Source organism: Schistocerca americana, chromosome 3 (assembly GCF_021461395.2).
Source record: "Schistocerca americana isolate TAMUIC-IGC-003095 chromosome 3, iqSchAmer2.1, whole genome shotgun sequence".
Classification (NCBI taxonomy): domain Eukaryota; kingdom Metazoa; phylum Arthropoda; class Insecta; order Orthoptera; family Acrididae; genus Schistocerca; species Schistocerca americana.
Genome location: NC_060121.1, coordinates 717,149,506 through 717,176,182, shown reverse-complemented (window position 1 = coordinate 717,176,182; position 26,677 = coordinate 717,149,506).

The following is a 26,677-nucleotide window of genomic DNA, read 5'->3' as shown; positions in this document are numbered from 1 at the left end:
TAGAAGTTTGAAACAGGTGTTATATTCTTTGCAAAAGCTAAATATCTAAGTGTATTGATTACGTGGAACTCAGATCATTCTGTTCCTTCATGAGATGTCGAATGTAGCAGGTATAATACCCTCCTACTTCTGGACAGTTTCAAATTAAATTGGAGACAGTGAGGAGTTGGTTAAAGACAGAGGAAGAGTTACGAGATGCTTAGAGAGAGGTCACATTGAGTTTTTCTCAGGGTCCTTAGCCTATTGGTTCAACAGAGGGGTAGCTCATTTCGCAATAGAGAGCTGAGCACTGCAGTTCAGAATCTCCGACTTTATAGCACAAATGTGAGAATACTTTGTGATCCTATATACATAGGGGCAGATGGCAAATCGTAATAAAATCTTGACAAATTTATTAAGTGTTTCGCCTAAGGAAAGTAATTTTTGCACATTTCTGCTGATGGCTTTTTCCTACACTAAGAAAAGTATTTGTGTCACGTGATGCAGTCTGTGTAACAGGTCTTTCGACATGTTGACATGTATATTATCCTCGCAATGTAATGAAGGGGAAAATTTAGCAAGAATACAGAAATTGTGAACTGTGGTGCAATGTCATTGGATGATAGCATCACGAGACCACCATGATGAGATGTTCACGTGACAACTCGTCGAGAGTGGTGGTTTGGACCTCAGGTAACGTGAGTAAAATGCGTTGAAATTATGGAAAACCTGGTAAAATTCCGAAAACTCATGGAAAAGACGTAACACTGATGAAAACATGACAAAAAATGTGGAAGGATGAGGAAACTTGCAATCTCACCTCGGTGAATGAAAATCATTCGATTCCTCCACCTGTGGGACTGAGAACTAATGGTGCATGCTATCCATGGGTTTAAGTCCTACAGAACACCTCCTTGTTCCACGTGTGCTTATGCACTACGAGGTATAAAGATGAAAGATGCAGTGTCCGAAGATTTGGAGGTCAAGATGACTACCACCTAGGACACTGGAAAAGCGATCGTATACCTGGGTGCAATAAGCAACACCAGTATGAGGAATCAAAGCATAGGATCTCTTTGAAAAAGGTAACACTGAGACATATGCTACCTGTCACTGTGAAATATGAGAGTAAATGTAGAGAGTATTATCTTGAGACAGCTGTTTTGTAACGCCGGAAACCCTTTCAGTTTCCATATGTTACGATGTCTTCGACATTTTAGTCAATAAGAAACACCATCACTGCCTTTTTTCAACCATCCTGTGTGTTTTAGGAGCAGCATAATTTATGCCATGCGATATCAAGCTTTCTGTGAAAGTCAATGGATCAAAATGTGTTAATGTCAGCTTAGCACCTGACACAGATGTCAATGTCATGGCGGAAATACAAAATGTATGGCGGTGTACAAAGCAATATTCATACAGTGCTCAGATGTGTTACAGCAGGAAAAGAATGTATCAAACTGATTATGAAAGAATAACACAGGAATCCTGTCTTGTGACTGATAGTTGTGGGATTCAGATTGCAGATGGTATTTGTTTTCGATATTTCGGAAGAGAGCGATACAGTAATACCTTATCGAGTCCTCTACTGTGTGATGTTTGTGAAGTTTTTATAATTTGCAGTTTTTCTGTGTTGAATGGTACAAAATAAAAAGGAGAGACAGAGTGTTTGGCTGACAGACATGAATAAACCCTGAGAGATTCAGTTCCCATTTGGACTTCAGTACCTGTATTGAAACACGTATGTATTCAATGCATTCATTACCAGCGATGGCGAGGCATGATAGAATCTCTGACCAGAGAGTTATTTATCGTTGCTAGTCTGCGCTTGACCGCGCGAGAGTTCAGTAGTGTGTGGGGAGTCGGCAGAGGGAGTAGTTCAGTTGCGAGTGCCACTCTGTCGGCAGTAGTAGTCAGTCGGCAGTAGTAGTAGCGAGTGGACGGTTGTACTGAGCGGGCGTCGGCATGCGTCGGCGGCGTGCTCTCCTTGCATCTCTGGTCACGATTCAGGACGAGGTATATTAATGAAGCAGCATTGCGCTCAGCTAATAACATCTGTTAATTGTAATTAATTTGTTCAAGAATTGCCCCAATGATAATTTTCTTATAAAGTAACTGTTTTAAACAAAAAGATTCATTTCAAGTCAAGTAATACTTCCTATGCATTCCCTCCAAGAATTAAAATTAAACATGGGCCAGCATTGCACGGAGCTGTGCCGAAAAATAAGAGCAGATATTGATGGAGTTTACTGATGTAAGAATTTTGGTTTTTGTGTCAGGTTTAATTATTGCACAGGGCCGAAGGTCAGCGCCGCTGCCTTATAAAATTTGTCAGGTTTAATTATTTGTGTTCAGATGTTACACATAGTTTATGCTTCATTATTTAATTAATTTTATTGTGGGCTTAATGAGCAATCTTCATTAGTTAATGTTTGTGGGGAGTTTACATTTGGGCCATTATTATTCTTAATTTTGCAAGCATGTTACGCTTGGTTCATTTTTATTATGCAGTTTTGTGGGAATATAACATTTCACTTAACATTGACTTTTATATTCTTGCTGGGAGGTTACAATTTCACGTTTTATTGACTTTTAAGATTTCTGTGCGGGGAGGTTACAATATGTATTTTGGAAATGCAATACAATGCAGGAGCAAAATCCTCATCCTTTTTCAAGTTCTCATATGATGTAAAGTCTTCCTAATTTTCCCGATAAGAATCACCACAACCGTAACTGCTCATACTGTCTTTTCTATTACCTGTTGTTGCAGGAGAAATCTTTGTTTGGCACAGGCCTTACACATTGTACATAGCTGGTGGAGATATGACACATTTTCCCATTTCCACCTAGTAGTCTAAATACAGTCTTGCCACACTAACTCAGTTTACCCTGCTTCTCGACGAGATACAGAAGGTGGTAAATATATCACTCGCTGACCCCTGTCAGTTTTGACTTAAACTGGAGTGATCACGTGGACAAAGCTGCAGGGAAGGAAGAGCAGAGACTGAGGAACAATTATAAGATGCAGAAGGACTGTCTAAAACCACATTGGAGTTTTGTAACATGAGTTCCCAAGCAAATAGGTTCAGGAAAGGTGACTCATTTCGAGATATAAGAATGCAACAAATATGATTCATTTGCTCCACCATTAAAAGACATCTCCATAGGATCCAATGCAAGTGTGTGGTTGAATGAAGAGCTTGATTCCAAACCGCTAACAGCATTTCTATCAGAAAGGATAACACTATTGATCTCAAAGGCCAGTATATTAGTTATAGGATTTTGTACGTTTCTTACAACTTCAGTCTAGCGCTACATATTCTAAATCATTCCTCACGTAGCATACCATGTACTCTATGTGATCATTCTCAACCAATCATAATTCTCCCTTGCCTACAGCTTCGTGGATATATCACTAAAACTCTATTACATAGTCTACATGGCATCAAGATAGACTCTACTGTCGCAGGTTCGAATCCTGCCTCGGCCATGGATGTGTGTGATGTCCTTAGGTTAGTTAGGTTTAAGTAGTCGAAGTTCTAGGGGACTGATGACCATAGATGTTAAGTCCCATAGTGCTCAGAGCCATTTGAACCATCAAGATAGAGTGTGTTACAAATACTATTCGTTAGCGTGAGAAATATCTAGCAGCGGCATGAAGGAGTTACAAATATCGGATCACTACCAAGTTCCTTAGCTAGATCACTTTCTAAATTCGGTGCGAATGGTCATTTTATTACGAGCGTATACCACTCGCTTCGTACACCTGCACTTTCGGTCGATTGATACACAATACCAGCGATCGCCATCTACCTTCAATGTCGCGGTATTCGTGTGGAAGACCCTTTCATTTGGAAGCAATACCTTACCTTGATGTAAAAAGCATTTTGTTTAACACTGATGTCATCAGCGACTTTTGTTTGTGCCTACACGACTAAGACTACTTTTTATGTAGGGTGACAGTAACATAGCCATTGCAGTCTTGTTTTCAATAGCTGGTCACTTATAAGACGATTACGTCTCTGTTCCTAAGACACACTGGTACCATTAACAAGAGAAACAAATGTCCATCCATCGCTGAATTTTCGCTCAATATTGTTTGGTGCCACCAGCATTCAGTTATTTGGCGAAGTGTTATACTTGGTACGGTTGAGCGATAGATTCACTGTGATCAGCAAGCTTATAAAGCATGTGTTGGGGTGTAAAGTTACTGTGGTCAGTGTTCCAACATATACAAAGAAAATGACTATGTCTGGTCATAAGTGAGGTATGGATTTGACTGGAAATTTCTAATTTCAGTGCATCCATAGCCTTAAGAAGGATGAAAGATTTTATGTATAACGTTATGTCCGGTCATAAGAAGGATATAGATATTGATATTTCCAGGGCCACAGCTGTCAGGAGGACATATTTCTGATACATTTCTCACTGTCAATGTCACCAGATTTGGACTGAAGCCGTAATATTTAATTTTAAGTATGTGGCTGGTTTCCTAGGACGATACTGTTAGGCATGCAGAGTGTGTGGCAGAGGTGCCGCTGGCTGAAACGAATTGACATTTACAACTTAAGACTGTTGCAGTTCGCGGGAACAAAGAGAAGTTCCAGGTAGTCAGCTAGTCGATTCTTGCAAGTAGCCAGGAGGATAAGTCCCGGTGGCGGCCATTGCAGCGCCCTCTAGATAGCTGAAGAGTATACTAATATTCAGTATGCACTGACCTGTCTCTGTCGTTGCATGTGTTTTTGCATGTATTCTCCGTGGAAAATAGAGAGATTCAGTATCGACCAGTGCCATGCGTTGGCGTTAGACGTATTGATAACATCTGAATTCCTACTTCAGTCATCCCTGGATGGTGGGCTGTATGCATGAGTGTTTTCAGTGATCTCAAGCATTTAGCGGTGATAACTACTAGGATCGCAGTTTAGTGCTTCTCAGTACGTTGCAGTGAACTCTGTCCTGTTGTGATAATTCTTGCTGTTACCATCATATCATCCTATCACGCGGTAGACGTCTTCTTCCTCTTTCTTCATCCTAGTATAGCTGAGAGAACCAAATTAGGAATTCTATAGGATTCTTTAAAAATCCAGTCGCAACAGCAAATTCCCAATTCAGCATTTTATTGTTTCCGATGGTGATACTGTGAACAGACATCTGTCCAGCCCCTCTGCAGATTGCTTAAGAACATAACATGCAGTTGAGCTGAGATTTGAAATTCTCAGCTACCTCCAACGTAATAACTTCCTACCAAATAGCGAACTGTGCCAGTATCAGCCAATAGGAGGCAAAAGGGAAAAATGGAAAATGTGTTGGAAACTGGGTGTAGCAAGATCGAATCAAGCCAAAGGAAGGAAAAACTGCCTGCACAAAGGGTATCGAATTAATTAATTAGTCAATCAATCTAACAGAGCGGGTGAATGTTTCCAAGATGTCAAAAAATCGTTCAAATGGCTCTGAGCACTATGGGACTTAACATCTCAGGTCATCAGTCCCCTACAACTTAGAACTACTTAAACCTAACTAACCTAAGGACATCACACACATCCATGCCCGAGGCAGGATTCTAACCTGCGACCGTAGCGGTCGCGCGGTTCCAGACTGAAGCGCCTAGAACCGCTCGGCTCCAAGATGTCCACAGCTTCGGGTTTACCAGGTATCCACTACTCTGCTCGAGACAAAGGTGGGGTTATTGTGGTACCTAACAGACGCTACCTACTTCTTCTCGAATACCTTTGTTCCATCCACTACAGCTTCCCATCGCATTGGAAGTGTGAGAACAAAGTGATGTGCCAGCTATCAACGCCAGGATTGCATGAGTGGCCAAGGGGCAGGAGTGGGGAGGAGGGATTAGGGGACATCTTGTTCTGTGTGTGTTTGCATACGTTAGGTCACACATATTGAGAGGCACCCACATGCCTTGCTCATACTGTGGCATCACATTGGTGATTATCTTATGGTCTCGTAATTATTTAACGCTACAGTGCACTTTCTGGATAGGATGGTGGATCTTTTATTATATCTCACACTTCGACCCTCACAATCATCATCACGAAACTTTCCTCCAGACCGAGCGGTACAGAAGGAACAAGCAACCCATACCTCTGAAACTACCTTGCTACTCTCCCATGCAAACCACACATACTTAAATTACATGACATGCACCACACTGCAACATGAAATACAAGACAGGGAATAGTCACAACATTATCACTTTCAGTTTTCCCACTTCAATTAATATTTATCCCAGTTTCACACGACACTGCCCCACTTCGTAATTCTACTTTCCTACTATGAACTCTGGAGATATATGCACGTCTTCCTGTGCAATGCAAGCCAAGTGGCGTAGCTGGATAGACGGCTGACTCACCTTGTTTCTCTCTCAGAGTGTTATAGTTTGAATCAAACGTCACATGGAAACATATCTCGCAAAGTAATATTAAGAACATATTCATCACACACACGAGTCCTCAACTGATACCATGGATGAGTACTTCTCTTTATCCTTTGTCTCATACACAGGTTGAGACTCACACAGTACTCACCACGTGGAAGTACTCGCCTCTAATTTCAAGTCCTGCACACGCTATTTCTTAAATATTTCAACTTATAGTACACACACTAGTAATTCAGCTTAACTTAAGCACACGGAAGTATTACAACTTATTGCTACACGTGGTTTCATTGTGACCGTTGGTCACTTCCGAAGATTACTACGATCCCATTAATATTACCTGCCTGACATTTAATTCTCCCCACAAAAGTTCCTGAAATAGAGAAATTATTATTTCAAACTACTCTTAAATATTCCACATGCATACCATGTCTCCACTCTTTTGTGTTTAAGGAACACAACTAAGACAGGCCTTAACAGCACAAGATCCAGCGGCAGAGTGCTGAAACATGGCCGTTCTTCAGGTTCTCTCGCACCTCTGTCGAAGTGGGGGAGCACCTTGCTACCGCATTGGTCAGCCACATTTCAGGCGCTCAAAGCTCAGGTAAATTTCATCTCTTTGGTCCTACCAAAGGTGGCCAAAGGATCGTCTCAAAGATGATCATATATTCACATTCACTATCTGCGGTTAGCAGACGACCATACATTCATTCATTTCACAGATCTCATCAAACTGGATGTAGGGATTTATTTTGAGGGAGTGCACATGTGATCAACTAAATAAATAAATTGTCATTCTTTCCCAAAGTATGTTGTACCTATTTCCAATGTCGGGCGGTACTGTACCCTTTCACCACCGGCTACCCATGCAGAAAAAAATGGTACGGTACTATCCTTGCAATGTGAGGGTAGTTCCAAACTTTTTTTTTTTTTTTAGAAAGCTGTATTAGAACTAACGTAGCAAGTCATCAAAATAACCAGGAGGAGACCTTAGCCCCTGGTGACCTCAAATAGACGACCAAATGCTGTTACTTTACCAAATTATTGACAGTTGTTGCATTATTGTACTCTCCACAATCCGGAGTAACGTACACACACAAATTTACAACAATCCACATGACAAATAAAACATTACATCATACAAATAAAAAATTATGGTGAGATAAAAATTTGCTTTGTTACCAGGATCTCCGTTATTTTTAGGAGTAATCCAAACTTAAATAATTCTAAAACAAATAAAAAAATAGTAATTGTACTCATAAAATTTTAAATAGCTCACTGTCCAAACACAGAACAAGTAATCTGACATTCATAAATTGCGTTCTAATACTCTTTACACGGCAATGTCTAAATACAAAACAAAATCAACAAAAGAAAAAACATTGCATACACTAGTTACATGTAGCATATCAGGATCCATAGCATTACTCTAAAATGTACATCAAACCTACAGAGAAATTAAACTGAGAAAAAAAAACAACGAAATATACCACAAGTTACATACTGGTTACGTAATATAGTCAGTCTAAGACATCATGTCATACCTCATTAACTATCATCACATAAGCAATTGCCACCACTACTCGACTGTGAGTTTAACCTTATCCTTGACCACCAGTACAAATACCTGCTGCTGAGCTAGTCAGTCCATCAACTTTGATCAATACACGCAGTAAATAGTTAGCAATAAGTGCTTGAACCCACCAGTAGCTCTCGTATCTTACTCTACTGCTCATTTCTCTGTTGTTACACATTTAGACGACAAGAACTTGCATTTCGACTAGCCTTTGTTACACTTTAATGTTAAATATCACCACTGTGATAATTCAAATAAGTGCCTTCAGTCAACACACCAACAAGATCATTACTGTCCACGACATCAAAATGCTTCAGTTAATTCCGGTATTTGTTGTGCAATGCAAACTCTTGTCCCCTGTGACAACCTTACTGACCAATGCAACAAGTGCCGCTACTTTAGTGTTACGCCACTGGCTAATAATTAAAGCATCATTGTTCCAAATATTCTAATAAACATGCTACGTGAACTTGATAACACAGAACAAACAAAAAAAAACACTAACTATTCTAAACACAAATGTTAATGAAATACAATTACACTTGCTGTCCCTTCAGGAATGAAACATATTAAAAAAAATTTACACAATTACAAATACATTATTCCCTATCTTGCGAGTCACACGGAATCATTTCATTCTGTGATTTTCTAGGGGTCAAAAAAGTTGCTGACAGGTTCCCTAGAAACACTGTCTCGTTGTCAAAGCTCTCCCATGGTTACCCGGACGAGAGTCTTTAGGTCACTCAAATCGGCATTTTGAACACGCACTGAACCGTAAACTGTATCTCACACTAAGCACAAATGTCATAATCACTCTCAGAGTACCATCCACACGAATCTGGTCGTCCAGAAATGGCCCTACAACTACTATTACCCACGGTTCTGTCCTTTCAGTTCATGGTGTAATTAAAAGTCGTAAGTTCCAACAAACAGCACTTATTCTCACACCAATTAAAGAAATGTCTCCTACTACAAATGCAAATGTCAATGTCCCACTTTTTTCTTGCGTTCATACAATAATTAGTCACCAAACGACAACTGTCCTCTTTAAGTATACCAAGCGTCCCACATGCAATTCACAAAGCACACTTAACAAGTTACTGCCAAAATTTTATGGATCCCACCGTTCAGTGGTCAAGACAAAGCAAAACAATCGTCCTGTCTGCTAAAGACAAAACCTTTTCCACCACTCACAACCTGGAAACACCAGCCCTTCACTTTTCACCTTATGGAGACATACAAGCAGTCATCTTGTTTCACGGCTCCACAGTCCAGTACTAGTTAATAGTTGCTGGTAAAAAATGCCCGCCGGGCTCTGCCGCGCGTCGTCCATTCTGCCGTGGCGCCGCTACGCGCGCCGTTGAGCAGAAGAAACCACCCGCTGTTGCCTCTGCAGGATACTTCCACAGTCGTAAGGGTGGCGGAACTTATGAATGGCCAGTGGTACGTGCGTGTCGCCCCAGGCCGTTGACCTGCTGCAGCGGGCGCGTGGGGTGTACCCCGACTGGCAGTGGAGTGGGGAGTGCACCGGCTCTGTTGCCTCTCCCATGCCAACGTCTGCTTGGCTTACGTGGTATGGGTGCGTTCTGTGTAGCCTCTCTGTGCTACGACACCCAATCAGTCAGACCCTTCCGTGCATCTTGCAACATTACAGACAAAAGGATATTCTTACTGCATTTAAATACTCATTGATTACATGTATGATCTATTAGATACATTGGTAATAAAAGAATCTACGTTCAAAAAAACATAAAACCATACACCCCAGTTTTCTACACATACAACATCAACATTTATGCCTTTTCTATATACAGCCCACACTCGTGCTATTGATTGTACCTGTCGTCCCTCATACAAAACATGAAAGTGTAAAAAAAAAAAAGAAAGGAATAAGAAACAATCTATACAGCTCACAATTACAATATCAAATAGTAGACTACTTTAACATCCTATCACAGTGAAAATACTAGAAACTGTTGATTCTAAAACTACAATATACAACGAACCTTTGTGCTTGTGACACACTGAAATTAATACCCCTTGAAAGTGTTCTAACAAAAAAATAAGAAATAATCTACACAGTTCACAATTACCTACCACATGTTATTAAATAGTAAACTACTTTAACATCCTAACACAATAAACATTTTAGAAACTGATGACTCTAAATCTACAACATACAATGCACCTTTGTGCATGTGACAGACTGAAATTAGTATCTCTTTATATATTTTACCTTTCTATTATATATAACAACATTTCTAGGACGTGTATGAACCATCCACATGATGTCAGATCCTGACCTGCCATCGAGGTTCATCCAAATCAAACAACAAAGCACAAAAATGTTTTAGTTATGGATCGGTAGCATCCCCTTTACAGGAGTGTGCGCATTGATCACACTACTCTACGACTCTCACTCACCAGACATCACATTTTCCTTCTCATTCAATCCACTAATTCACTAACAGAATAGGTCTAGAAATCAGCTACCTTAACACCACCACACTCACGACAACATACCCGCATCGTCGGGTAAAGCCCCCGTTTGTGGACAAAGCCCGCCGCATAAAGGATCACCTAGACATGGTCCACTGAACAGTTCAGCCCCTTCCGAGTGTTTGCCGTTCTCGCTCATTAACCCATGGTCGACAGCTACTTCCTGCCGCACTGCTACGTTCACGCCAGAATCACTATTCTCCATGGTGACTACACTTTTCGACTGCAACCTAGTTACTACAGACATTACGCAAAGAAAATTATACAACAATCTTCCAACCTTAGATGACGTAGCAAGCAATTACATAAAATAAATAAAAGATTCTCACCAATCCAGAAAGAGATTGCAAACAAAAAAGAATTTTACTTCTTAGCGCTATCACAATACATTCCATAAAAAAAATATTAACAGCAAACCCTAACAGCTGAATCCTGGCAGGGTCGAAATTGTTAGAGGCACCCAATGCCTTGCTCATTCTGTGGCATCAAGCAGTCAGGCGTGCAAGATGAGTGGTCTGCCAAGCGAGTGGATTCATTCTTATTTATCGAGTAATATGAACTCTTGTACTCTCAATTCACTTACAAATTATCCTCCTGTATGAATAATACGCAACGGAAACGCATTCTGACTATCAGTAATTTACAGAACTCTGACTGTTCACTACGCACTGGCAATACCACATTTTCTTTTTGTCTTTTATTTAACGGCTTTTATCAACACGTGGCCACCGCACTGAATATGAATGGGACACACATTATAAATTCGGGACATCATGACAACATACAATTCGAAGGAAAAGTCCACCAATCTTTTTCTTTTCACTATCTTATTTATTCGATAAATTCTATAACCTAAACACACAAATTCTATAACCTACAACAATAACACATGAGAAATTCCGCCCAGTGGGCATGGCTTTACATTGGTGATTATCTTATGGTCTCATAATTATTTAACACTACAGTGCACTTTCTGGATAGGATGGTGGATCTTTTATTATATCTCACACTTCGACCCTCACAATCATCATCACGAAACTTTCCTCCAGACCGAGCGGTACTGAAGGAACAAGCAACCCATACCTCTGAAACTACCTTGCTACTCTCCCATGCAAACCACACATACTTAAAATACATGACATGCACCACACTGCAATAGTGATTGTATCTCCTCCTGGTCGGCATAAACCTCTCGCTGAGTACTGTCAGAGCCTGTTTCGCCTCTTATACTGATCTTTTCCACATCTGCATTAATCGTATTCATTCTGACCACTACCTCCGCAACTTCATCCCTGTGTTTATTTAGCGCCACTTCCTGCCGGGTGATTTGAGCTTCTACGCTGTCTAATGCCCCTTGTTTATCTGCAAGTAAGTCCTCCACTATCTCTTTGATTCGTTCATCAGGCAACACGTCCCTATGTTCTGTAATATCGCTCTCTATTGCACTTATTTGTACCTCCAAATTATTGGCTTTTTCTTTCACGGCATCACATACTTGCTTCACCGCATCCAGATTCTTCTCCCCCTCATCTATCCGATAATTAACTGCGGCCAGACGCTCATCGATAACTGTGTGTAGCTTCCTCATTGCCTCTTTATTTCCCTTATCCATTCCCTCCAATCTTTCCTTATTATCTCTATCCTTCGCTTCCAATCTTTCCTTATTTCCCTCCAATCTTTCCTTAGTCTCCCTATCCATCGCTTCTAAATCTTTCCTTATTCTCCCTATCTCTCTCCTTATTATCTCTATCCATCCTCTGTAAAAACTGCAGTAGCACATTGTCATTTGCTACTTTCAATGCGCTCACCTAGTTCGCCTGAGAAACCGTGGCTTCGCCAAGGGAAGCTTCACATTCACTGCATACCTGACCTAGTCCCGGCTCGCCCGCGTCGTTGGGAAAAGCCCTCATTTGTGGACAAAGCCCACCGCATAAAGGATCACCTAGCCGCGGTCCGCTGAACAATTCAACCCCTTCCGAGTGTTTGCCGCTCTCTCTCATTAACCCATGGTCGACAGCTACTTCCTGCCGCACTGCTACGTTCACGCCAGAATCACTATTCTCCATCCAAACACAGAACAAGTAATCTGACATTCATAAATTGCGTTGTAATACTCTTTACACAGCAATGTCTAAATACAAAACAAAATCAACAAAAGAAAAAACATTGCGTACACTAGTTACATGGTGAATATCAGGCTCCATACCATTACTCTAAAATGTAGATCAAACTTACAGAGAAATTAAACTGAGAAAAAAAAACAACGAAATATACCACAAGTTACATACTGGTTACGTAATATAGTCAGTCTAAGACATCATGTCATACCTCATTAACTATCACCACTTAAGCAATTGCCGCCACTACTCGACTGTGAGTTTAACCTTATCCTTGACCACCAGTATAAATACCTGCTGCTGAGCTAGTCAGTCCATCAACTTTGATCAATACACGCAGTAAATAGTTAGCAACAAGTGCTTGAATCCACCAGTAGCTCTTGTATCTTACTCTACTGCTCATTTCTCTGTTGCTACACATTTAGACGACAAGAACTTGCATTTCGACTAGGCTTTGTTACTCTTTAATGTTAAATATCACCACTGTGATAATGCAAATAAGTGGCTTCAGTCAACACTCCAGTCCACAGTTCAGGGATTTTTCTGTACAGTTTTTTGTGGGATGGGTGGGGAAGGAGCGAATGATGGGTGAGGTTTCTTCTGGTGGTGGCACTGTGCCCTAGTTCAGTGAATACCTGCATTTCAAGGTGACCACCCACATGAAAATTTTCGAACAAGACAACACCTTCAATCTGTAGCTGCGTAATTACGTAATTAAGACATGTAGTCGCTGGACAGGATAGTACCTGCATCTTCCAGAGCAACAGCTCTGCACAGATTGAGCAATTTTCCTGCCAATCGTTTTCTAGGTGGAGTGGAGGGGAGGGATAAGGGTTTACCTGAGTGGGAGTGGTAATTAATTTATAGATTTAATTAATTAGTTAATTAATTTGATATCAAAAGTTTGTTTGTATCAGCGAGGGGATTTCTCACATAGGTGGAGGGGAGAGGTGGAGGCTTCTAAAAAGGATGAACAACCTCCAGGGGATCATGAATCAGCCTCCAGCAGGTAATATATCATTAGCATAACAATAGGTTAAGAGGGAGGCGAGGGGTCAAAAGTCAATCGAGTTTGCCTCAGATTGTATTTAACCCACACTAACAAATTGTGTTTATTCTCGCTCCCCCCCACTCCCACGCCCCCCTACTTCCTCAGTGCATTTGCATAACTGCATGAACAACCCTAGAACGCCTCTCCTCTCAGTGCAAACTCCCTTTCACTCCTCGGCCGCTTGGTACTGAATGGGAATTTGGACTGAGGAAGGAATTGTGTTAGGGTAGTCCATGCAGGAGACACTGTGCTGGTGTAGCGTAGTGGTTAGTATATTGATATTGTGAACAGGAGATCTGGGCTTGTACGCTAGCCTTGGTACAAATTTTCATTCATCGCTTCAGTTTGCATATATTACATCATAGACTTTCGAGACTTGTAAAGGTATCTTTTTATGGAAAGCTTTTATTGCTATTACAAATCTTCATTTTACTGATGCTCTACTTTAGCCAGCGTCAGTTATTTACTTGCCCAAATAGCGAAACTCATCCGCCACTTTTAGGTCTCATTTCCTAATATAATTATATTAATATCACGTGATCGCATTGCACTTGATTTGCTTTTGTTGATGTTCATCTCGTAATCACTTTTCCAGGACACAATCCAACTGCTCTTGCAAGTCCTTTGCCGTCTCTGATAGAAATGCAGTGTCATGGCAAACTATAAGTCATTATTTCTCCTCCATGAACTTTAATCCCCCTTCCCAATTTCGCCTTCTTTCTGTCACTGTTTGTTCATTGTTCATGCCAGAATAACTTTAGGGAGGGGTTACGCTCTTGTCTTACTCCCTTCTCAACTTCAAACTGCAGCTTACTTTCCGTGTCCTTCGTCTCTTATTGTCCCAAATAATGATTTTGCATCACCTAAGAATTCAGAAACTATTAGAAAAGTAAATTGTTTATCACCGACTCACTGTATAGACTCCGTTATGTATCCCCACGACCTTAAGCCACTCGTCTGAACGACACAGCACAGACACTCCATCCCATCACAAAAAAATCATTTCTGCCTTCTCTAAGTCGTTGTCAGTAACAGGAGACCGACTCTGGAAAGATCTCCCTCATAACATCAGTGATAAGAATTATATATGCAGAGTCAGAAGACAACTACTACATACCTTCTACGAACAATAACAGTAATGTATGTCTTTATTTTGTACACACCCCTTACTACGTTACTATTAAATACCTTCCTTGCCCACCAGTCTTCCTTCATTTACAAATGCGTCTATTGATGCAGACTATCTGAATTTCTCTCTGCCACTATTCACATTGGCATGAAATCTCACGTCTGGACATTGGTAAATACTTTTCCTATCGTATACAGTCACTGTTGTTATTGATATAATAATAATAATTTTTATTATTATAGTTGTTATTATCAATAGTAGTTGTAGTAATAGTAGTAGCAGTGTCACTAGTAATTTTAGCATTAGTTCAGAAATGGCTCTGAGCGCTATGGGACTTAACTTCTGAGGTCATCAGTCCCCTAGAACTTAGAACTACTGAAACCAAACTAACCTAAGGACATCACACACATCCATGCCCGAAGCAGGATTCGAACCTGCGACCGTAGCGGTCACGCGGTTGCAGACTGTAACGCCCAGAACCGCACGGCCACCCCGGCCGGCAAGCATTAGTTCCTAGTCAGTATTAGTATTCCAGACACCGTTAGAAACACTCATATCTTCTTCCAAGTCATTTTAATTCTTTAACTAACATTTCTTACTTTTTACCATTAATCTGTTATTTGATTTATTTGAATAGTTTGGTCATCTGACACGAACACCGTCAGACATTCATTCCAAGGTGGCAACAAGTCACAAGTGAAAACCACCGATTAAGAACTATGACGTGTTGTCTCCGATACTCATTGTCCTAGTGGCAACACGTCAGAAGTTCAAAGTGGTGCTTTTAACTTCCGATGTGCTGCCACCAATACAACGAATATTTGAGGTTGCTTGCGTCTTATGTGAAAAAGTAGTCAAATAAACCCAATAATAAGCGTCCTCTGGGTGTCTACCGGTACGTTAATTGTAAATCTCACTTATGACACTGCAGATGATGCCACAGGTTTCTAAAAAAAGGCCATTTTCAGTTTAAAATTTTTGTTATTATTGTTTAGTAACTGAAATTTAGAAAGTACTGTATGTGCTAAACGCTAACTCTATATACACTATCCGATCAAAAGTAACCCCTATGTAATGCGGAACTGAGCACTATATGTCATGAGAGGGCGACCCCCTAAGTATAAAAGGATATGGGGATTATTGTGTTGTCTGTAGAAAAGTTGAAACAGCATAGCAGAATGGGGACGGCTCAATCTCACTTGCTGCCATCCGAGTAATCAATCCATCAGAGAGATTTAAACCCTTCATAAGTTGCCCAAGTCAACTGTGGCTGATGTGATTGTTAAGTCGAAATGCGAAGAAAAAATGGTTCAAATGGCTCTGAGCACTATGCGACTTAACTATGGTCATCAGTCGCCTAGAACTTAGAACTAATTAAACCTAACTAACCTAAGGACATCACACACATCCACGCCCGAGGCAGGATTCGAACCTGCGACCGCAGCGATTGCTCGGTTCCAGACAGTAGCGCCTAGAACCGCACGGCCACTCCGGCCGGCGAAATGCGAAGAAACAGCTAAACCAATATAAGGGAAACCTCATATACCGACGGACAGGAGCAGTCATACATTGCGGAAGATGGTCCTAAAGAATCGTGTGAAATCAGTGGAAGCAATCACTCGTTAGTCCAGCTAAACCCGTGACAGTGAGTAAAAAAATAATTGGGTACAACAATTGAACGGTCTGTCATAAGCCACACAATTTTGCAGTCAGTGCTAAGCGTCTCTAGAGGTGGTGTAAAGAGCGCCAGGATACGAATGGTTGGGTGTGATGAACAAAGGTATACCTTGTGGCGATCCAATGGAAGGATCTGGATTTGGTGAATGCCTGGAGAGCGTTACCTACTATCACGTATGGTGCCAACAGTCGAGGGTGGATCTGGTAGTGTTACGAAATGGAGATTTTTTCGCAACATTGTTCTTAATAAAACGGTAAATGATGAAGGATATGAGTATATTTTACAACATTGTGTTACGCATAGAACAGCGGAACAGTTAGCAGACGATGACTGTATTAGCATGACAATTGCCGTGTTCCCGTTCGGTTCCATTTATTTTATCCTAATTACGATGTGATAATTGCTTCACTAACAATGTGTGGCAATCGGACTCGTAAATTACGGGAGACAGTAGCGTGCAGTACATGCTCAGCTTTGTGGTGACTGATCACTCTCATTTGTCTGCGATAGTTTGAAGTCTACCACACGAATTAGGTTAAATGATAGTAAACAGATGTTAACAGCAAATAATCGTAGAGGAAAGCTAGTAATTTCAATGTTAACTGCCTTTGAGGTGACTATCGTACAGGATATTAGTTCAACATGGAGCAGTAATGCCTTACATTAATGTGCCTATACACACACACACACACACACACACACACACACTCTCTCTCTCTCTCTCTCTCTCTCTCTCTCTCTCTCTCACACACACACACACACACACACACACACACACACGTAATTACATCAAATACTACAGCATTTGTCAGGAAAATAAGATAATAAACGTTTAATGAGTAACCTGATAAGTACTGAAGACACTTATTGAGCCGCGGCGCCTTCATTTTGTCTTTCCTTCCCCCTTCACTTGCTGGCGACCCGCTGAGTAGTACGAATTACCCTTAGCTTCCTGTGTGTTATTGCCGGCACGGAGTCTTGACAAGTCACTGGGGCGTGTGAAATGGGGAAGTGTCTGGATATGTGGTGAGTGCTTCCCGCTATAAGTGCTACTTCAGGTATTGCTTTAGTGTTACTTGTTTACGCCACACGCTGTGTGGTAGCTTAAATCTGGTGGCTTTCAAACCAGTGTAATTTTCCTGCGAGGCAGCAGGGCGTTTATCATTATGCTAGTGTTTTTTGAAATTGGTTATTTAGTGCTGTTAAATTATCCGTAATCTCTAAGCCTGGTGTATTAAGTGGTTGTTTCTAACGCCTTGATATACACTCCTGGAAATTGAAATAAGAACACCGTGAATTCATTGTCCCAGGAAGGGGAAACTTTATTGACACATTCCTGGGGTCAGATACATCACATGATCACACTGACAGAACCACAGGCACATAGACACAGGCAACAGAGCATGCACAATGTCGGCACTAGTACAGTGTATATCCACCTTTCGCAGCAATGCAGGCTGCTATTCTCCCATGGAGACGATCGTAGAGATGCTGGATGTAGTCCTGTGGAACGGCTTGCCATGCCATTTCCACCTGGCGCCTCAGTTGGACTAGCGTTCGTGCTGGACGTGCAGACCGCGTGAGACGACGCTTCATCCAGTCCCAAACATGCTCAATGGGGGCCAGATCCGGAGATCTTGCTGGCCAAGGTAGTTGACTTACACCTTCCAGAGCACGTTGGGTGGCACGGAATACATGCGGACGTGCATTGTCCTGTTGGAACAGCAAGTTCCCTTGCCGGTCTAGGAATGGTAGAACGATGGGTTCGATGACGGTTTGGATGTACCGTGCACTATTCAGTGTCCCCTCGACGATCGCCAGTGGTGTACGGCCAGTGTAGGAGATCGCTCCCCACACCATGATGCCGGGTGTTGGCCCTGTGTGCATCGGTCGTATGCAGTCCTGATTGTGGCGCTCACCTGCACGGCGCCAAACACGCATACGACCATCATTGGCACCAAGGCAGAAGCGACTCTCATCGCTGAAGACGACACGTCTCCATTCGTCCCTCCATTCACGCCTGTCGCGACACCACTGGAGGCGGGCTGCACGATGTTGGGGCGTGAGCGGAAGACGGCCTAACGGTGTGCGGGACCGTAGCCCAGCTTCATGGAGACGGTTGCGAATGGTCCTCGCCGATACCCCAGGAGCAACAGTGTCCCTAATTTGCTGGGAAGTGGCGGTGCGGTCCCCTACGGCACTGCGTAGGATCCTACGGTCTTGGCGTGCATCCGTGCGTCGCTGCGGTCCGGTCCCAGGTCGACGGGCACGTGCACCTTCCGCCGACCACTGGCGACAACATCGATGTACTGTGGAGACCTCACGCCCCACGTGTTGAGCAATTCGGTGGTACATCCACCCGGCCTCCCGCATGCCCACTATACGCCCTCGCTCAAAGTCTGTCAACTGCACATACGGTTCACGTCCACGCTGTCGCAGCATGCTACCCGTGTTAAAGACTGCGATGGAGCTCCGTATGCCACGGCAAACTGGCTGACACTGACGGCGGCGGTGCACAAATGCTGCGCAGCTAGCGCCATTCGACGGCCAACACCACGGTTCCTGGTGTGTCCGCTGTGCCGTGCGTGTGATCATTGCTTGTACAGCCCTCTCGCAGTGTCCGGAGCAAGTATGGTGGGTCTGACACACCGGTGTCAATGTGTTCTTTTTTCCATTTCCAGGAGTGTATTATCTGGGATTTATTGTTAAATAATTTAATTATTTTAACGGAAGTTGGCGAACTAACGTAAGCTGTTCAAATTGTGGTTTAGATCGTTCTCGAATAAAAGTGTCATGGAAGAGACCCTTACTTGTAAATGCTAACCGTTAAGTACCACGGTCTACATATACGTTCATGTTTCTCATAGATATTTCAGTTTGTTGCAAACAATTCTGTGTAGCTTAGGTGACTTATTGACTGTTTCTCTATTTCAAGTAACTTTGGGGTTAATGATGTCACCTTATTCAGTTAAGTTGTTTAGGGGGAGACGTTCATTATACCGTTATGTTATAAGTTTTATGTTGTTACACGTTGTTCACTTTGTGCATTGTTAAGTAATGTTATTGTTTGATTATTATGATACATTTGAAGATTTTATGCCATTGTTAGCCTAATATGGGATGGGCGAATTACATTTTTTTATGTCTTTCAGCTCAGCATTCACCTGAGTGGTGTTTGTTAATAGCTTTCAGATTTATGTGTTCCGGGTTCGCTGTCTGCCTTGGCACTTGCGTTCGGGGTCCTGTTGCTCTAATGCACCGATATGTTGTTTTTCGGGAGAGTTTGTGGCTGCCCGACATTACCTTAATGAAGCAGTTTGCGCTAGCAGCGATTGGCTTAAGTTCGTTTAACCTACGCTCTTACTTAATGGTCTTACGTTAATATTTTCCGCCAAATATTTTACATCCCTCCTGCAATCGGTAATATTATCCGATTTGTGATGAAGCTTCAGGTTTTCGAAATCAGATTTCCGCCTGTAGTTATTGTGTTAACGTTTGGAAACTTTGAGCTTTCTTTCTCTATTACTCAACGTTTGAGATGACATTTCTCTTCCGTCATCACTTCCACGTTGTATTAATTTCATGTATGTTATATAAAACACTGCTCGATTGTAACTGTTGGCCTTTAACTTCCATGTCCGCAGCTCGTGGTCGTGCGGTAGCGTTCTCACTTCGCACGCCCGGGTTCCCGGGTTCTATTCCCGGCGAGGTCAGGGATTTTCTCTGCCTCGTGATGACTGGGTGTTGTGTAGTGTCCTTAGATTAGTTAGGTTCAAGTAGTTCTAAGTTCTAGGGGACTGATGACCATGGATGTTATGTCCCATAGTGCTCAGAGCCATTCGAACCATTTAACTTCCATGGTTGGCCTGTTCTGGAGATTGAATGTTTGGACTCATGATTTAATAATTGCAGCTGCAGATGTTACTTTCAAAGGCTAGTCTGATTAATACGGAAAGTAATTTAAATAACTTTTTAAAACACTTTTAAGAGCTGTAAGTGCCGATTTTTCTTAAACTTTTGAAAGCACAATGCTTTTAATTATTACAAGGCCAAATTGCTTTAATTAACAAATATCTTACCTTTTTACTTTGTAATTTTGTAGTTATTATTGATTTCGAACTTGCGAATTGGGGCCTTTAATCAGTGGCTTAAAGCGGTTATTCACATAAAACGTCCTGTTGCTCATTCTTTGATGTGGTTAATATTTTCTGTTTATTAGTGTAATGTGTTCAGTAAATCAGTATGAAATGCGAAAGGAGAAATGATGTGATTATTGTGGGACCGTCCTTCCATGTGTCCTTTTCCTTTCCTATCTTATGTAAGGGGATTTCAATGGTAGCCACAGAGCATGATTACTTTCATTCTAGGTAAAGGGGAGGGGAAGAACTGTCACTGATTTTTGCATAATTTTTCTTCCGAAATTTGAGAGTTGTGACTTCTTGTACTAAAAATTTTGTCAGCTGTTTGAGAGAGCGATACTGCTATCGATTCCAGAGGTTGCTGGGGCTTACTTTACCCCAAACGCGAGCGCCTCGAAAACAATCTCTGGCTGAGGAACATTCCTATTGCGGGTGATATCTCTGAACTTGTAGCCGAACTGTGCACAGAATTAGATAGCACTCTTCACATTTACTCGGACACTGTCGGTTAGGTAGGTGCTACTTCTGCTGCTTCTGCAGATTTGGAGGATTTGTCTCACAATATTCAATTTTTTGAGGGTAGTCAGTCTACTTGTGAGCGAATCGATAGATCGCAAGTGCATTTGTGCCATTGGGGTAACCGCCTTGCTGATTTAAATTACCTTGAGCTTAGTGATCAGGAAAAGGAGACGTTACAGTTAATTGTTAAGGTGAAAGATTTAAAGATCAGTAATGTTCTTTGGCTTTAGATAATGAAGTCTAAAGTAAGGTAGGAGGTAATATAGCGATTAGTTAATCACAGGATTTGGGATGTGGAGACTTAACGCAGAGGTAGGACAGTGTGATTCCTTTGCCAAGCTGTCCAACCCGATTATGTGCTTGCTCAGTGGGGTTCCCGATTGCCTGTTGATCAATTAAATCAAAATCATTAAGTGTCGTGGTTGCTTGTCCTCTTTGAGCCCCGTGCGAATGCTTTACAAGTTTCGCATTCCGTGGTACTTACTTTGCTCTATCCTCTGCCAAAAGGATTGTTCAGCGATCTGTTGTGTGACAAACTCCTAAGTCAGTGTACCTCGGGCTACCTCAGACCTCGATTGATAGTTAACACCACGCATTTGTGGCGAGCTTGAGCATGCATACTACTGGCAGGTGCAAACATACAATGAATCATTGACTATATTGAAAGAGTTCATATGGCTGCCTCCACCTTGAATATGAACTTTAACAAGCAAGATATTCTCGAATATTTTAGAAGGCATGAGAACGGAGGATCGTTCGTGTTTTATATTTGCCTACAGCCCTACTACCTTTTTCTGAGTTGAATGATTTACTTGTTTCGGTTGAAGTACCTAAATTTGCGGATTACCAACTGGCGTAGGGTAGGGGCTTTCAGGCTGTTACTTTTATTTCAAAGGATAATTGTCATCAACCCGCTTTAATTCACGAGCTGAGAAAGGTTTTCTGTGTGATGCACATAAGCACCTTGTGCGTGAGTGTCCAGTTAAGCTTTGCCCACAGCTGATGACACCAGATGTGGGGTAAAACTCTTGTCAGTTAGCTTCCCACGTGTTTTGCCCCTATTTGTGGCTGTGACAACATGCTCTTCCATATCTCTGTGCTTGTCTCGACCGAAAACCGTTTGTGGGCCTCAAGACTCTGGATATGGTTTCCTTGCTTGACCATTTCTGGTACCTCGAGTTTCGCAGTTTAAGTTGTCTCCTGTACACCTCTCCTTCCAGAGATGTCATGTTTCCAACGAGAAAGACTTTCCTCTGGTGGGTGAGGTGCTAGGAGGGAGGGGGGTTTCTCCACCTGTAATTTTTCTTGGCCTGTTAAGCTCACTATAGTTAAAAATTTGTTCATCACCTTGTTGCTTGGGTGTAATTTCATTCAACGGACAAGTTTGGTGCTAGACTTTGCTACTAATGTATTTTTCTTTACATTTTGTCCGTCTGAGAAAATTCCCTTCGTTCTTGTCGTCTGATTAGTAATATCATTTCCTGAAGCACAGGCCAGCCGAAGTTCGAACTTAGTCATCTTGAAGACGGTCAGGCTAGACAGCTGAGAAGTATCTTACAACCATTTTCCATTGTACATACTAATCAGTTAGGTGTGCCCCATAAGATTAACCACTGAATCCGTTTGGTCGATGATATTCTGGTGCATCATTCTCCTTATCGTATTTCGCCTCCTAATATGAGAATACTGAAGCAGGATTGACCAAATGCAGTGGAATGGAGTTATTAGACCAACTACTCCATATGCTTCACCCGTATTCCTGATACCTAAGGAACAGAGTGAAGATTATTAGCCGGTTGTTGATTATAGGGCCTTTAATGAAAAAGTAATTTTGGAGTCAGTTCCCTTGCCTGATCTCCATAACTGTTTTACTTGGTTTTCTGTGTCTGCAGTTTTTGAGCACTTGATTTAAATCAAGCCTACTACCAGATGCCACTGAGGAATCCAGACAGGTTACTTCGTTTTGCATGGATTGGAACCAGTATGAATTTAATCAGGTTCCATTTGGATGGACTGTTGGGGCTGCTGTGCTTTCACGACTGTCAGATAACGTTTTAGGGGATATCAAGTTCGTTTTTGTGTATAATTACCATGATCACACTTTTTTCATGGACACCTTCCTCATCTTGGGCATGTGTTGATGAGAATCTGTTCAGCGGGATTTACCGTTAGACCATCTCAAGTTACTCTCACTAGGCAGCAGATTTATTTTTTGGATCACCTGGTTTCCAGGGACGTTATTAAGATTGATCAAGAGCGTACTACCGATTAAGAAAGCTCCCTCCTCCCAGCAATAATAAAGGGTGGTCAGATACATCGGTATAACCAAGTACTTTCGGAATTTCGTTCCCTAATTCTGTTCAGCTTGCTGTCCCCCTTAACAGTCACCGTGAAAACGAAGAAAATTTTACTTGGAGAGTCAGCAATCTGGTTTTGAAGCTATCAAGAGCGCTCTCGCTAACCCTCTTGTATCGGCCATTCTCGATTTTCAGAAGATATTTATAGTTCAGACTGATTCTTTCAGAGCTGACGCCGTTCTTTTATAGGAAGATTCTGTAGAGGCGTCCTCTAGCTTTTGTCTCCACAAGATAAGTAGGTCCTGAGCTTAAATACTCGGTTTACGAGGTCTTGGCTGTTTTTTTTTTTTTTTTTTTTTTTTTGCTCTTACCAAATTAAAATTTAATCTCGAGACCGACAGCCAAGCCTTGAGTTAGGTTTCAGCACGACCTAGGAAGACCAGTAGGATTCCAAAGTGGGCTGTCTGTGTATCTGCGTTCCGTTTCAGAGTTTGTCATATTGAAGGTGTTGACAACCATGTTGCTGAAGCGCTTAATAGTGTGTTTGAAGAAGAGATTCCGGTAGTTGTGGGTGTTAGAGCTGTACCTTTTTTAGATTGAAGTCAGCTGATAGGTATTCCTGCTTAAGGGAAGTCTCTCTAACAAAGAAACCACTTTCTACAAAGCTTGGGTATCCGATTAATGAGGGAATTAGTATATTTCATCAAAATATACAAGGTATTAGAGATAAAGTTAGTGAACTGCTTATAGATGTTGACTCTGAAATTATTGGTATATCTGAACACTTCTTAAATAAGGAGATAATTCAGAGGCTTCCTTTACCAGGATACAGGTTGGCTGGCAGCTTTTCTAGGAGCTCTTTGCGGTGTGGGGGAGTAGCCATGTATGTGAAAAACGGTATCCCATTTGAGTCAGTTGATGTTTCAAAGTACTGCACTGAAAAGGTGTTTGAATGTTGTGCAGGTGTGGTTAAATTTAGTGGAGCTAAACTTCTTACTGTTGTTATTTATAGATCCCCAGACTCCGATTTCACAACATTTTTGCTAAAGCTAGAGGAGGTTCTTGGTTCACTTTATAGGAAATACAAAAAGTTAGTTATATGTGGTGACTTCAATATTAATTGTATAAGTGATTGTGCAAGGAAAAGGATGCTGGTAGACCTCCTTAATTCATATAATCTTATGCAAACCGTATTCTTTCCAACGAGAGTGCAAGGGAACAGTAGAACAACCATAGACAATATTTTTGTTCATTCGTCATTATTAGAAGGGCATTCTGTTAGCAATAAGGTGAATGGCCTTTCAGATCATGATGCACAAATTTTAAGTCTAAAAGATTTTTGAGCTGCTACACATGTTAAATATAGTTACCAACTTTTTAGGAAAGCTGATCCAGTTGCTGTACAGACTTTTGTAAACCTTATCAAGGAACAAGAGTGGCAAGATGTTTATAGTGCTGATACAGTAGACGATAAATATAATGCTTTCCTCAAGACTTTTCTCGTGCTCTTTGAAAGTTGCTTTCCGTTAGAACGTTCAAAACAGGGTACTAGCACAAACAGGCAGCCTGGGTGGCTGACTAAAGGGATAAGAATATCTTGTAGAACAAAGTGGCAATTATATCAAAACGTTAGAAACAGTCAAAATCTAAATGCAGCAGCCCATTACAAACAGTATTGTAAGGTGCTTAAAAAAGTTATTAGGAAGGCAAAAAGTATGTGGTATGCAGATAGAATAGCTAAGTCTCAGGATAAAATTAAAACCATATGGTCAGTCGTAAAGGAAGTGGCTGGTCTGCAGAGACAGGTCGAGAATATAGAATCAGTGCGTAGTGGGGATGTCCGTGTTACTGATAAGTCACATATATGTACAGTATTTAATAATCACTTTCTGAATATAGCAGGTGAACTAAATAGAAACCTAGTCCCAACAGGGAATCATATAGCGCTCTTAGAGAAAAGTGTTCCGAGACTGTTACCTGAAATGCTCCTCCATGATACTGACAAGAGGGAGATTGACTTAATAATTAAATCACTAAAGACCAAGAACTCTCATGGATATGACGGGGTATCTAGCAGAATACTGAAGTATTGTTCCACGTATGTTAGCTCAGTACTTAGCCATATCTGTAACTTTTCCTTTAGGAGTGGTCGGTTTCCTGACCGATTAAAGTACTCGGTAGTGAAGCCACTTTATAAAAAGGGAGACAGGGATAATGTTGACAATTATAGACCTATTTCTATGCCATCGGTGTTTGCTAAAGTTATCGAGAGGGTTGTATATACAAGGTTACTGCAGCATTTAAATTCACATGATTTGCTGTCAAATGTACAGTTTGGTTTTAGAAATGGCTTAACAACTGAAAATGCTATAGTCTCTTTTCTCTGTGAGGTTTTGGATGGATTAAATAAAAGGTTGCGAATGTTAGGTGTTTTCTTTGATTTAACGAAGGCTTTTGACTGTGTTGACCACAAAATATTACTGCAGAAGTTGGAACATTATGGAGTAAGGGGCGTAGCTTACAATTGGTTCGCCTCCTACTTTAAGAACAGAAAGCAAAAGGTAATCCTCCGCAATATTGAGAGTGGTAATGATGTTCAGTCCCAATGGGGCACTGTTAAATGGGGCGTTCCCCAAGGGTCGGTGCTGGGGCCACTGCTGTTTCTTATTTATGTAAATGATATGCCTTCTAGTATTACAGGTGATTCAAAAATATTTCTGTTTGCTGATGACACCACCTTGGTAGTGAAGGATCTTGTGTGTAATATTGAAACATTATCAAATAATGTAGTTCATGATATAAGTTCGTGGCTTGTGGAAAATAATCTGATGCTAAATCACAGTAAGACTCAGTTTTTACAGTTTCTAACCCACAATTCAACAAGAACTGACATTTTAATCAGACAGAATGGGCATGTTATAAGCGAGACGGAACAGTTCAAGTTCCTAGGCGTACGGATAGATAGTAAGCTGTTGTGGAAAGCCCATGTTCAGGATCTTGTTCAGAAACTAAATGCCGCTTTATTTACCATTAGAACAGTATCTGAAATAAGTGACATTTCAACACGAAAAGTAGTATACTTCGCATATTTTCATACGCTTATGTCATATGGTATTATTTTTTGGGGTAATTCTTCTGATTCAAAAAGGGTATTTTTGGCTCAAAAACGGGCTGTTCGAGCTATGTATGGTGTAAGTTCGAAAACCTCTTGTCGACCCCTATTCAATAGTCTGGGAATTTTGACATTGCCCTCACAGTATGTATTTTCTTTAATGTCGTTTGTTGTTAGCAATATTAGCTTATTC